Consider the following 12,485-nt stretch of genomic DNA (forward strand, 5'->3'; position numbering starts at 1 on the left):
AAGCCCTCCCCAGAAGCTGAGCAGATGCCAACACCATGCTTCTTGTACAGCCTGCAGAACCGTGAGCGAATTAAACTTCTTTTCCTTATAAATTACTCAACCTCGGGTATTTCTTTATAGCAATACAAAAGTGGACTAATGCATCCCCAAACCTTTAAAATATATTGTGATGCTAGGAAACCCCCCAAAAAACTACAGCTTGCGTGTGTCGATCAAAAAGTCAATGATAGCAACACATGCTATGACATGGGAGACCCTTGAAGACGTCATGTTAAGTGAAACAAGCCAGACACAAAAGGACAAATACTGTATAATTCCACTTGTGTGAAGTGCCAGGAGTAGTCCAATTCATAGAGACAGAAAGTACAATGCAGGTTACCAGGGACTGGAAGGAGGAACAGGGTGTTGGTTAATGGGTACAGAGTCTCTGTTTAGGATGATGAAAAGGTTCTGGAGATGGATGGTGGTGATGGCTGCCCAACAATGTGAATGTATTTAATGCCACTGAACTGTACACTTAAATATGATTATGAAGTGGGTGGATCACTAGAGGTCAGGAGCTTGAGACTAGTCTGGCCAACATGATGAAACCCCATTTCTACTAAAATTACAAAAATTAGCTGGGTGTGGTAGTGCATACCTGTTATCCCAGCTACTTGGGAGGCTGAAGCAGGAGAATTGCTTGAACCTGGGAGGCAGAGGTTGCAGTGAGCCGAGATTGCGCCACTGCACTCCAGTCAGGGCAACAGAGCGAGACTCTGTCTCACAAAAAACAAAAAAACAAAAAAAACAAAAAAAACACCAGGCACGGTGGCTCAGCCTGTAATCCCAGCACTTTGGGAGGCCAAGGCGGGTAGATCACCTGAGGTCAGGAGTTCGAGACCAGCCTGGCAAACATGATGAAACCCCTCTCTACTAAAACTACAAACATTAGCCAGGCATGGTGGCAGCCATCTGTAATCCCAGCTACTTGGGAGGCTGAGGCAGAAGAATGGGAGGCAGAGGTTGCAGTGAGGCGAGGTCGCGACATTGCACTCCAGCCTGGGTTACAAGAGCGAAACTCCGTCTCAAAAACAAACAAACAAAACAAAACAAAAACCCAAAACCCTCAGTGGAAGCAGCTTGAACTGTTACAGGGTGGCCATCAGGCTCAGAGCGGGGCGCTCCAGGTTCTCTGGCCTGACTTCCCCTCCACTCAAGTCTGATCTTCAGGACTTGAGTTTCCCTATCTCAGAATCAGTCCTCATCCAAAATATCTGCTGTAGATGAGCTCCCAAGTTCCCTGCAGCTCTGGTGTGAGACAAATACCTTGAAACAGGGAGGCACCTTGTGAATTTCATTTGCATAGGGTTACTTTCAAGCATGCCAGGTGGGCTTCAGTCAAGGGCACGCCTCACCCACACCTGCCACCTGTCCCTCACCAGGGATCTGGGTCCGTCCCATGGCATGGCCTCAGGGAGGCTGCCAGGGCTGTGCCCAGAGTTCTACACTCTGGGAAGGCCTGTTTCAGGGATAACTGGGCTCCTATGGCCCACATGAGCCCAGCCAAGCTGTTTCCCTTCTTGACAACCCTATCCGTGTTCGAGAGATCAAAGGCCACACTTGCAAGTGTCAAACTGAAAACTGTTCTCAGGCTCTTTCTGATGTGCAAAGCTGTGCTCCCGTGAGGTCTCCCTGGCTGAGGTGAGTTCTACCTGGGCTACTCCTTACCTAGGGGACCGTTCCTCTGTGTGAACTCCACTGAGCCCAGCTGGGAGAGTGCCTCATTTAGTGATAGCTATTGTTTCAAGGCAGAAATCTAACAGGGTCCTTTTTCCTTCAAAAATCTTTAATTTTTAAAGATCTGAAGAAAGCAACACAAGGATCCTTGTGGGGAAGGAAATGTTCTCTATCTCAACCGTATCACTGTCAATATCCTGGTTTTAATACTGTTCTACGGTTTTGCAAGATGTTACAGTCGGGGGAAGGGTGTAAAGGATACATGGGATTTCTCTGCATTATTTCTTACAACTGTGTATGAATATATAATTATTTCAAAATTAAAAATTTAATTAAAGAAATCAAAAACTTAAAAATAAAAGTGACTGGCCTTTCAGCTCATGCAGAATGGAAGCAAATTCTAATGTTGTGCACGTAAATAATAGATAGTCATTTCCATGGATCAGCTCCAGCTCCTGTTGTATAAGAAACATTTTAAAGTTAAGGGACTATGCCTATAATAGGAAAATTTGATGTGTTAGCAACTACTGGTTGATCTTTGTGCACTTTTCAATTGCAAATTGCACTTTAAAAATGCAAACAATTATTAATATTGATTTGGACTAAAACAATATTGAATTTCAATATATTTCCAGCTCTTTTATGAATTACCCTGTGGATACGTGGTGATTATGATAAAAGAGTATTTGCATGCTCAATTTCTTTTCAGTGAGGAACCTTGAAGAGGGCTGACGTGATCCATGGATAATGAACTTCACAGGGACAAGAATGGCTCGGAAGCCATCAGCCAGGATCTCAGATTTAGCGGCAGCACAGATTCTCAGGGCCACTTGCCTCGCTGGGCTTTTTCCAAACCAGTTATTACAGAGCACAGGTTAGGAACACCTGCTCAAGGCCCAGAATGGGATTTTGAGTCACAGTTTTTAGGGGAAGAAAAGAAAAAGGAACGGATATTTATCATGATTTGTTAATGTTCCAGGCACGATGCTGGATACTACATAAACATCCCATTTAGCTTTCACACAATAACCTTTTTAAGTAAAAATCATTATCCTTATTTGCCACAGGTCTGGTTCCCTGTAAGGAGATACTGAGATGGAATTTGGGGTGTAAGATGTTTATTAAGGATCAATACCTGCGACGGAAAAAGGGAGGAAGCTGGAGTGGGAAGAAGTGGAAAAGGGATGTAGGCCTTGACGGTGGGCTCTGGAGTGGATTCAGCCTGTCGGAGTGTCCTGCAGAAGGAAGATAGGGCTGGACCTTTACACCTCCCCCTTACTCAGTAGCTGGATGTCGGTTGCCCAGAGAAGGGTGTGATATCAGATGAGGCAGTTTGCTGCAGATGAAGCAGCCCCTCGTGGAGCTGAGGACTGGAGGCTGGCTGCTGACCACACAATCCCCAGGTGGTCAGCAAATCCTTCTTGGAAGGAAGACCTGGGCAGCAGATCTCCAAGGCCACCACTCTGTTTTGCAGATGATGAAATGAAGACCCAGAGAGACTAAATATGGCCAAGGTTACACACAGGAAATAAGTGCCACCCCAGATTGGACTCAAATCCTCTCTCTCTCCACCCCAGCCACGCTTTTCCAAAACAAAAGCTTAGATCAGACTGTCCTGACCTTCAGTTACTGAGACACGAAGGTCTGAGTGTCTCCAGAGGAACACGCAGAAAGTTTTGGCTGCGTAAGCAAATACACTCACCTCGCCTCCTCTGCTAACGTTCCTGCAACAGACACGCATGCGTGTGCACACTCTCACGGATACACACTTATTTCTTGGCAATTATCTCATTGCTAATGGAAGAAGGTGGGAACATAAATTATTTGGGTTAAAACTTCCCTCGACAGTACAGCCTGGAGAGCATCTCTCCCCAGCTGAGCTGCCGGATCCTGCCAAGAGCACCTGGGGATGTAGGATGTGGCGTGGCCAGCCTCCTTTTACTTCTAGAAAGCACTGAGCTATTCACATTTTCCAGCGGCTCTGACATCCGCAGCCACAGCAGGGAAAATTACAGGGAGGAAAAAAATTGCATATTTATTTCTCAAAATCAAAAGTTGGGGTATAATATGGACAGAGAGGAGTCTGTGAGTAAACCCGGAATGCCCCGGCCCCTGGCAGGGTGCAGAGACACAAGGCAGTCCGTAGACTTCCGAGGAGGACAGAATGGCAAGAAGGCTTGGCTGCCTTCCAGGGAATCTCTCTCCCTGTGGCTGGCACAAGGAGGCCCCAGAGGACTTGTCTTTACGTTTCCAGCTGCCAACAGTGCCTGGCACAGAGCAGGTGCTTGGGCAATGTGTGGTGAACAAAGAGAAGCTAGTAAGAGGATGACGAAGGTGAAAGGAAGCTCCTGCACTGGAGTCAGCTGGGTCCTCTGGGCTAGGGTCACACGGAGTCTGGTGGTTGTGCTCTGTGGGTCCACTCAGCACACATGCATGGCCATACCTTTTAGAAGCAAGCTGGCTTCCAAAGGGTAACCTCCAAGATCTTTTTTATTTTTACTTTTTTAGAGACAGTGTCTCACTCTATCACCCAGGATGGACTGCAGAGATGCAATCATGGTTCACTGCAGCCTCGAACTTCTGGGCTCAAGCAATCCTCCCGCTTCAGCCTCTTGAGTAGCTTGGACTACTTAATTTAACAGTGCCTGGTTAAATGTTTAATTTGTTGTCGAAGTGGGGTCTCACTATGTTGCCCAGGCTGGTCTCAAACTCCTGGCCTCCAGTAATCCTCCTACCTTGGCTTTCCAAAGCACTGGGTTTACAGGTGAGCCCCCATAGTCTTGACCTCTACCAGTCCAGCATGATTTTCCCTGGAGCTCATCTCAAAACAGGCTGGTTTCTTCCAATGTGAAGGCTCAAGACTAAGAATATGGCAGAACAAAAGTCTCTTGACCCTATCCTGGATGCTCTGTGGAAAAACAGGTCTCCTTCAGGTCCCTAGGAAGGGACCAGTGCTTCAAATGACCTGGAAGCACTAATGAGTGACTGTGCATGGGACAGGAACCTGCCTTCTCCATTAGTCTCTGCCTAAGGTCTCCTTCCAGCTAATATCCTGTGTTCCAAGTCTCCTCCATCCTAGTGACCCCTTGGTGCCCTTCTTTTTCCCCACAGGGTGTTGCAAAGCCAGAAATGTGGGTCCAGCCTAACATTTCCTCCCTCTCTCCTGACACTCAAGTGCAGATCTGGCCTTCTGAACATGTGTCCTGTCTTTCTTTCCCAGTCCCTCAGTGCGGCTCTGATTCAGGACCTGTGGCCTGGACAGCTCCCCATCTCGACACTTGCCTTGCAACACTTGCCTTGCAACACTTGCCTTGCAACTGGGCACCTCCCGAGCCCCGCAGGTGCTCAGTGACCCAAGTTAAAATATCTCAGCATGGTCCACCAGATCTGTGAATATCCTGCCTCTGCCAACCTCCCGTGCCCAGTCTCATCTCTCACCATTCCTTGATGGCCCCCGGGCCAAGTGAGGCACCCTCCTGTGTGTTCCCAGAGACTAATGGCTTTTCTCCGACAGAGGGGACTGTGAGAGGGTAGCACAGGGAGACAGCACTCAGCATTCAATGCTGTCACTGGGAGATTTTGGTCATCCTCATGTTATATATCTGAGCTTCTGTTTTCCCAGCCACTAAGTAGGTCCCTGGTGGACTGGTACCATGGAACTGAGAAGATGCCTGCAGTGGTGGGATGCTGCCCTGGGGTGGAGGAAGAGGCTTGGGTCAGGTGGAATAGGCTGCTGGATCCCAGTCCTCTCTGCAGGGTGCCTGCTCCTCCACTGCAGGTCTCACCATCTTTCCACATGGCTCTGCTGAATTATTCGCTTATCTTGAACAACATCCAAGGGAGTCTGGTTTCTCTGGTTTCTCTCCCTAAGCCTGCAGCCTCTTTTCTACCATCCTGGGTTTTGCATGCCCTCATCACTCAGCCTCAAGGACACAGGCAGAAGAGCTGTAAACCATTATGATCCCTGTACATGGGGCTCCGTGGCATCTGTCCCAGGCGGGGGCAGGTGGGGCAGGGATGTGGGCAGCACTCGGCTAACTGGGACCATCTCAAAGCAAAAGAGCATCCACACAGACCCCACACTCATGCCCTGGTGCCCCCCTGCAGGCTGATCACACAAGGGGTTGCTCGAGCCCTGACTTCTTATGTGATTGCTCTAAAGAGGAATGAAGACAGGCATTTTTATAGTGGGACTCAAAATGTCAGTCATTGGTCTTTAGTGAATAGTTGTTTGAAGCAGCTCATTTCGTACAACTACATGACACTTTCATAATAAAAATTATGTTTCAAATGATACATCCAATGACCCTTGGTAGCAGATTGAGACCTTCAGATCTTCCCATTTGGAAACCTGGATTTTTTTTTTTTTTTCTTTTTTAAGAGTCTGGGTCTCGCTCTGTCACCCGGGTTGGAGTGCAGTAGTGTGATCATGGCTCACTGCAGCCTCAAACTCCTGGGCTCAAGTGGTCCTCCTGCCTCAGTCTCCTGTGTAGCTGGGACCACAGGTACATGCTATAACCCCCAGCTAATTTTCAAAAATTTTTTATAGAGATGGTGTCTCACTGTGTTGCTCAGGCTGGTCTTAAACTCCTGGCCCTTATGCAATCCTTCCACCTCAGCCTCCTAAAGTGCTGGAATGACAAGCATAAGCCATCACACCGGGGCAAAAATTATTATTATTATTATTATTATTATTATTATATTGAGATGGAGTGTCTCTCTGTTGCCCAGGCTGGAATGCAGTGGCATAACCTTGGCTCACTGCAACCTCTGCCTCCCGGGTTCAAGCGATTTTCCTGTCTATGGGCCTCCTGAGTAGCTGGGACTACAGGCATGCACCATCACACCCGGCTAATTTTTGTGTTTTTAGTAGAGACGGGGTTTTGCTGTATTGGCCAGGCTGATCTCAAACTCCTGACCTCAAATGATCTGCCTGCCTCAGCTTCACAAAGTGCTGGGATTACAGGCATAAGCCACCACACTGGACCCAAAATTATTATTATTATTATTATTTTTTTTTTTTTTTGAGACAGAGTCTCGCTCTGCCGCCCAGGCTGGAGTGCAGTGGCGTGATCTTGGCTCACTGCAAGCTCCGCCTCCCGGGTTCATGCCATTCTCCTGCCTCAGCCTCCCGAGTAGCTGGGACTACAGGCGCCCGCCACCTCGCCCGGCTAGTTTTTTTGTATTTTTTAGTAGAGACGGGGTTTCACCGTGTCAGCCAGGATGGTCTCGATCTCCTGACCTCGTGATCCGCCCGTCTCGGCCTCCCAAAGTGCTGGGATTACAGGCTTGAGCCACCGTGCCCGGCCCCAAAATTATTTTTTAAATGACACATCTGATGACCCTTGTAGCAATGCAGACCTTTAGACCTTCCAATTTGGAAACCTGGATTTTTAACTTGAAATTTCCTGATTCTGAAATTGGCAAGCAATGCACATTTTTAAAAACTTACTTGAGCCTTATGTCTATGCTGGATTTGGCCTGAGGTCTACCACCCATTGCCCCCTCTATGATGAAAGCGGACTCAAGTGATCCTCCTGCTTCAGCCTTCTACGATAGAGGGGGCAATGGGTGGACCTCAGGCCAAATCCAGCATGGACATGAGGCTCCAGTAGGAGCCTGGATTGGGGAAAGGCAGATGATCCTGCTGGACTGCCACTCTGGAGTTCCCCCAACCCAGGAACCTGGACTGGGAAAAGGCACGTGATCCCTGAATAAGAACAGTGCTTCCCAGTTCAAGGACTTTTGGGCAAAATCAGCTGAGGGAGAAAAATCCTCTGGGAAGAGAGGCTGCTGCAGCCTTGCTGGTCAGAAGCTGGTTCCTACAGCTCTGTGACCAGATGGCACTTAAACATGGCTGTTCAAGCCACCCAGTCTGTGGCCTTTGTTATGGCGGCCCCGGCTGATGACTTCAGTCCCTGCGCCAGCAAGGCTCAGCCCTGACCTACAGGGCAGCCTCCCCAGTGGGGCAGGAAGGAGGCTGAGGTGTTGCCAGGAAACCAGCTCTTGCGTGGTTCTGTGGTTGCCATCAACCATGTGCAGGGTGAGACCACGCACTGGACACAGACCCTGCCTAAACCAGGATGTTTTTGGAGGCGAGACACAGAAAAACCAGCTCATCAGGAACATCAAGGCTTCACAGTGTCACTGGGGACCAAGGCTCTGCTAGTGGCTCTGCTGCTCTGTCCTTGGGGTGGGTTTTATCCTCAGAGAGCTCCCTTCATGGTTCAATGGCTACAGTCATAGTCCAAGCTACAGGCATCCTCATTATGTCCAGTAGAAGGGAGGGAGTCCCATCTGTAACCAGGGAACAAGTCCCTGGATCCTGAGCCAATAGAATCTCCTGACCCAGAGTGCCTGGGGCTGAGGGGATGCTCTGTGCTGGGGGTGGTGCAGGCCTGGCTACTGGAAACAGTGGGATGAAACTGCTCTGGGGTCAGCCCCTCCCAGCTCTGTGAGTAGGAGACAAGAGGGATGGGGACACAGGGATGGCCACAGGGCCCACTACACATTCACTCCTTTGCTCCTGAGTGGACATATGTACACACACATGTGTGAGCATGCAGGTGTGTCTCTATGGCTCCATCCTGTGTATCTGTGTGCCTGGGTGTGCACATGCTGTAGACATGTGTGCACACACGTGTACTCATTTCAGAAACTCCCACTCCTCTGCCTGTGGCCACCAGCCCGGAGCAGTCCAGCCACAGCCAGAACACGCCCAGCTCCTGGCCAGCGGGAGAATGACCCTGGCAACCTTCACTGGGCCTCGCTCTGTCTGGGTCTCGCTCTGTCTGGGTCTCGCTCTGCAGGGCTTCCTCCTAGTCGCTGCCCAAGGTCAGGTCTGCTTCCTGGAAGAGGGAAGTGGGGCTCCCTTGTCCAGGCAGCCTGGAGGGAAGGCAGTGGGAGGGTGGCCTGGGGTTGGGGGTACTCCGGAGTGGCAGCCCAGCAGGACCATCTGCCATCTGTGCCTCCCGCTCCTCTCCCTACTCCATCCCCTCTCCACCCGCTCTCCGCCTCAGGGTGCGTCACTCTGGAGACCCCTGGGAATTGGAAGCTAATTTTCCACGATCATTAGTGATGGAAAGACCTCAGGTTCTGCCTTTAATTAAAGTCAAACGTGGGGCTGAGGAGAAGCGCTGCGCGGCATGCAATCGTCCTCTTCCCACTTGTAAAAGCCATATGCAAATAATTAAGCCAGGCATGGGAGCCGTAATTAAAAATTTCACAGACCCCCTCATTAGCTGAGCAGTCTGCACAGAGGAGCGGGACCCAGCCCCTCCCCCATGCCGACGGCAGCTCCTGCAGATGGTTCATTGGGGCTGGGGGAAGTAGCAGGCCACACCTAGGTGACAGTGCGCCTGGCAATAAGCTGACAGGGCTCCAGGCCTCCCAGGCCAGCAGTGATGTCTTCCCACCTCTGTCCAGGAGGCCTCCAGCCAGGGCCAGAGCTCCTGGGGTGAAGTGGCTGAATCCCGCCATCCCTCCATCCTAGTGCAAGGAGACCCTAACCAAAATCTCCTAGCCTCCCCTGGCCCCAACCCTGACTTGTGCACAGCTGGGATCTACTGACAGAAGTGGGGAGAAGAGGCTGGGTGCGGTGGCTCATGCCTGTAATCTAAACACTTCGGGAGGCTGAGACCGGCAGATCACATGAGGTCAGGAGTCCAAGACCAGCCTGGCCAACATGGCAAAACCCCACATCTACTAAAAATACAAAAATTAGGCCGGGCACGGTGGCTCAAGCCTGTAATCCCAGCACTTTAGGAGGCCGAGATGGGCAGATCACGAGGTCAGGAGATCGAGACCATCCTGGCTAACACGGTGAAACCCTGTCTCTACCAAAAAATACAAAAAACTAGCTGGGCGAGGTGGCGGGCGCCTGTAGTCCCAGCTACTCGGGAGGCTGAGGCAGGAGAATGGTGTAAACCCAGGAGGCAGAGCTTGCAGTGAGCCGAGATCCGGCCACTGCACTCCAGCCTGGGCGACAGAGCGAGACTCCGTCTCAAAAAAAAAAAAAAAAAAGTACAAAAATTAGCCAGATGTGGTGGCGCGAGCCTGTATTCCCAGTTACCCGGGAGGCTGACGCAGGAGAATCGCTGGAACCCAGGAGGTGGAGGTGGCAGTGAGACAAGATCATGCCGCTGCACTTCAGCCTGGGCGGCAGAGGGAGACTCTGTCTCAAAACCAAAAAAAAAAAAAAAAAAAAGTGGGAGAAGGGTCTCAGCTAGAGCCCAGAGACCCCTCTGGCTTGACATTTTTGCAGCCCCTTCTCCCAGCATGCCCAGGAAGAAGGCAGGTTCAGCAGACCCATTTCAACCCCTTCCACACACACAGATGTCCTCAGGCCTGGTGGCCACTATGCGGGCAGTGCCACACTTGAAGACAAAAGCTCCAGACAGACAGGAGAGCCACAGAACTGGGGGTGGGGAGGCAGGGAAATGTGTCTGACCTCACTGTCCTACACATTCTCTGGCCTCCACCACTCCCCCTGCCCCACCCAGGGTCCCTGGCTCCCGCCTTCAGTCCCCGCCAACGTCTGGTTCACCTCATGTCTGGAATCGATCCTGCCAGACAAGTCACTGCAGGCATCATCTCCAGTTACTCATTGACATTTCCAAATGAATATTCACTCATCCCAATCACAGCTACTAGTTTTCCATCTGGCCTGATCAATGGGACTCCTCAGGAGGAGTCATGCTCACCAGAGGCACTGATCGATGTCTGGGAAGCTGCTCGGCGGACGCAAGGAACAGCTGTGTCCTCCCAGCCACGACACCCGGACATTGGCCAGTTCACCTCGCCCATGGACCACATGGCCCTGGGCTGGGCCAGAGCTTCCACACGGCCTGGACTCCTACTCCTTCTGGTTACATACATAAACCGGAGGTGACTGCCAACCCAGGAAGTGGCTCTCCTTCTGAGGATTTGGGGGATCTCATGGGGTCACAGGGAGTGGTGGAGCTGGGTGCCTCCTGCCTGGGTCCATCCTGAGTCACAGCATCACCCCACGTGATGTCTTCATCCAGGTCCCTAAACTCAGCCGTTCCCCATTCAGGCCTCTTCCTTCTTGGTGGCTCAGAAAATGTTATTTCTCTTTCTTTCTCTCCTCTGTCAAACAGAGATGCAGGCTCCCCTGCCAAGGGTGGTCAGACATCCACGCCAAGCATCCTGCTCTCAGAAGCTGGCCCAGGGCTGTCTCATCCTGGCTGACTCTCCACCTCGTTTCTCATCGTTCCTCAACACTCTTGCTTTGACAGTCAGCTCCTCCGGTCATGTGGGCCCCGACTGCCCGGCCGATCAGAGCCCCTGCCCAGCTTCTCTTCCTGTTTCTCCACATCTTCCCCATTGCAAACACATCTGCCAAAGAACTTGCACTTTCTGTCGCTGACATGAGATGGTACACAAAGATGAAAAAATACTTTTGATGGGAGGCCAGGCACAGGGGCTCACGTCTGTAATTCCAGCACTATGGGAGGCCGAGGCAGTTGGATCACTTTGAGGTCAGGAGTTTGAGACCAGCCTGGCCAACACGGTGAAACCCCATCTCTACAAAAACATACAAAAATCAGCTGGGTGTGGTGGTGTGCGCCTGTAATCCTAGCTTCTGGGGAGGCTGAGGCAGGAGGATTGCTTGAACCCAGGAGGCAGAGGTTGCTGTGAGCTGAGATTACACTACTGTACTCCAGCCTGGACAACAGAGTGAGACTCTTTATCCCACCAAACACACACACACACACAAAAAGAAATACTTTCAATGGAGAAGAGGATTCCACCACTTACATAAAGCATACATCACTTTTACTTTTTGACCCTGTTTGATTTTTTAAAATATGAAACATTTCAGATATACAGAATATACATATGTGTATATATATGCACACACATATATATACATACACACACATACATATAGGTAAATAATATAAAGAAGAACCAGCACACTCATCACCCAAGCTTAAGGAATAAAATAATTACTAATACTTGGGGTTCCCTTTGCACCCCTCCTCCCCTCTGGAGGTAAACCACACATGTGGTGAATATTTAATGAGCACCTACTACATGCCTGGCACTATTCTAGGCAACTGCGATCCATTCATGAACAAAACAAAGATCCTGCCCTCATAGAATTCCACTCCAACCAGGAGAGAGACAGATTATATATAACCTTAGAGGGTGAGAAATACTAAGGACAGAAGAAAAACAGAGTAGGGGGAGAAGGACTGGGAGGGCTTGAGGCCAAAGGCGAGTATGTGGGAGGAGTCCTGCCTGAGAAGATAACATGTGAACCAAGGGTTATAGAGGGAATCGGCTGTGCAAGGGCCCTGGGGTGACAGCATTCTTGATATCCAGTGTGTCTGGAGAAACATAAAGAAGCATGAGAGAAGATACGGTCAGAGAAGCAATTGGGGGCAGTGATGTGGGCCACTCCAATGATTTTGGCTTTGACTCTGAATGAGACAGGAGCAGAGGGAGGACGCTCTCTGACCTGGACTTCGGCAGGACCCCTCTTGGCCTTGAGGAAGAGGCCAGGCAGAAACAGGGTGACCTGGGAAGAGACAACAGCAACAGGATTGGTGAGAAATCTTGGGCCAGGATGTGGAAATCTGTCCACTATTCTCATGTGAAAATTGGTGCTTTGATGAGAAGTCTTTATTTGGATATTGAAAATTACATAGCTTTTACTTTGATGCTGTGATATCAACGTGTGTTGATATCACACTTGCCGGCCATGAGCTTTTCTGATGTGGATATTCTGGATCTTGTAA

The 12,485-nt window shown here is 50.2% G+C and overlaps 1 protein-coding gene across 1 annotated transcript in view; it reads right to left on the minus strand.

The window, feature by feature from the left end:
• CHST8 (carbohydrate sulfotransferase 8) overlaps window positions 1–12,485 on the minus strand; it is a 152,062-nt gene that overhangs the window by 91,176 nt on the left and 48,401 nt on the right. The gene's annotated exons all lie outside the window — the stretch shown is intronic.

This window comes from Papio anubis, chromosome 20, assembly GCF_008728515.1.
Source record: "Papio anubis isolate 15944 chromosome 20, Panubis1.0, whole genome shotgun sequence".
Classification (NCBI taxonomy): Eukaryota; Metazoa; Chordata; class Mammalia; order Primates; family Cercopithecidae; genus Papio; species Papio anubis.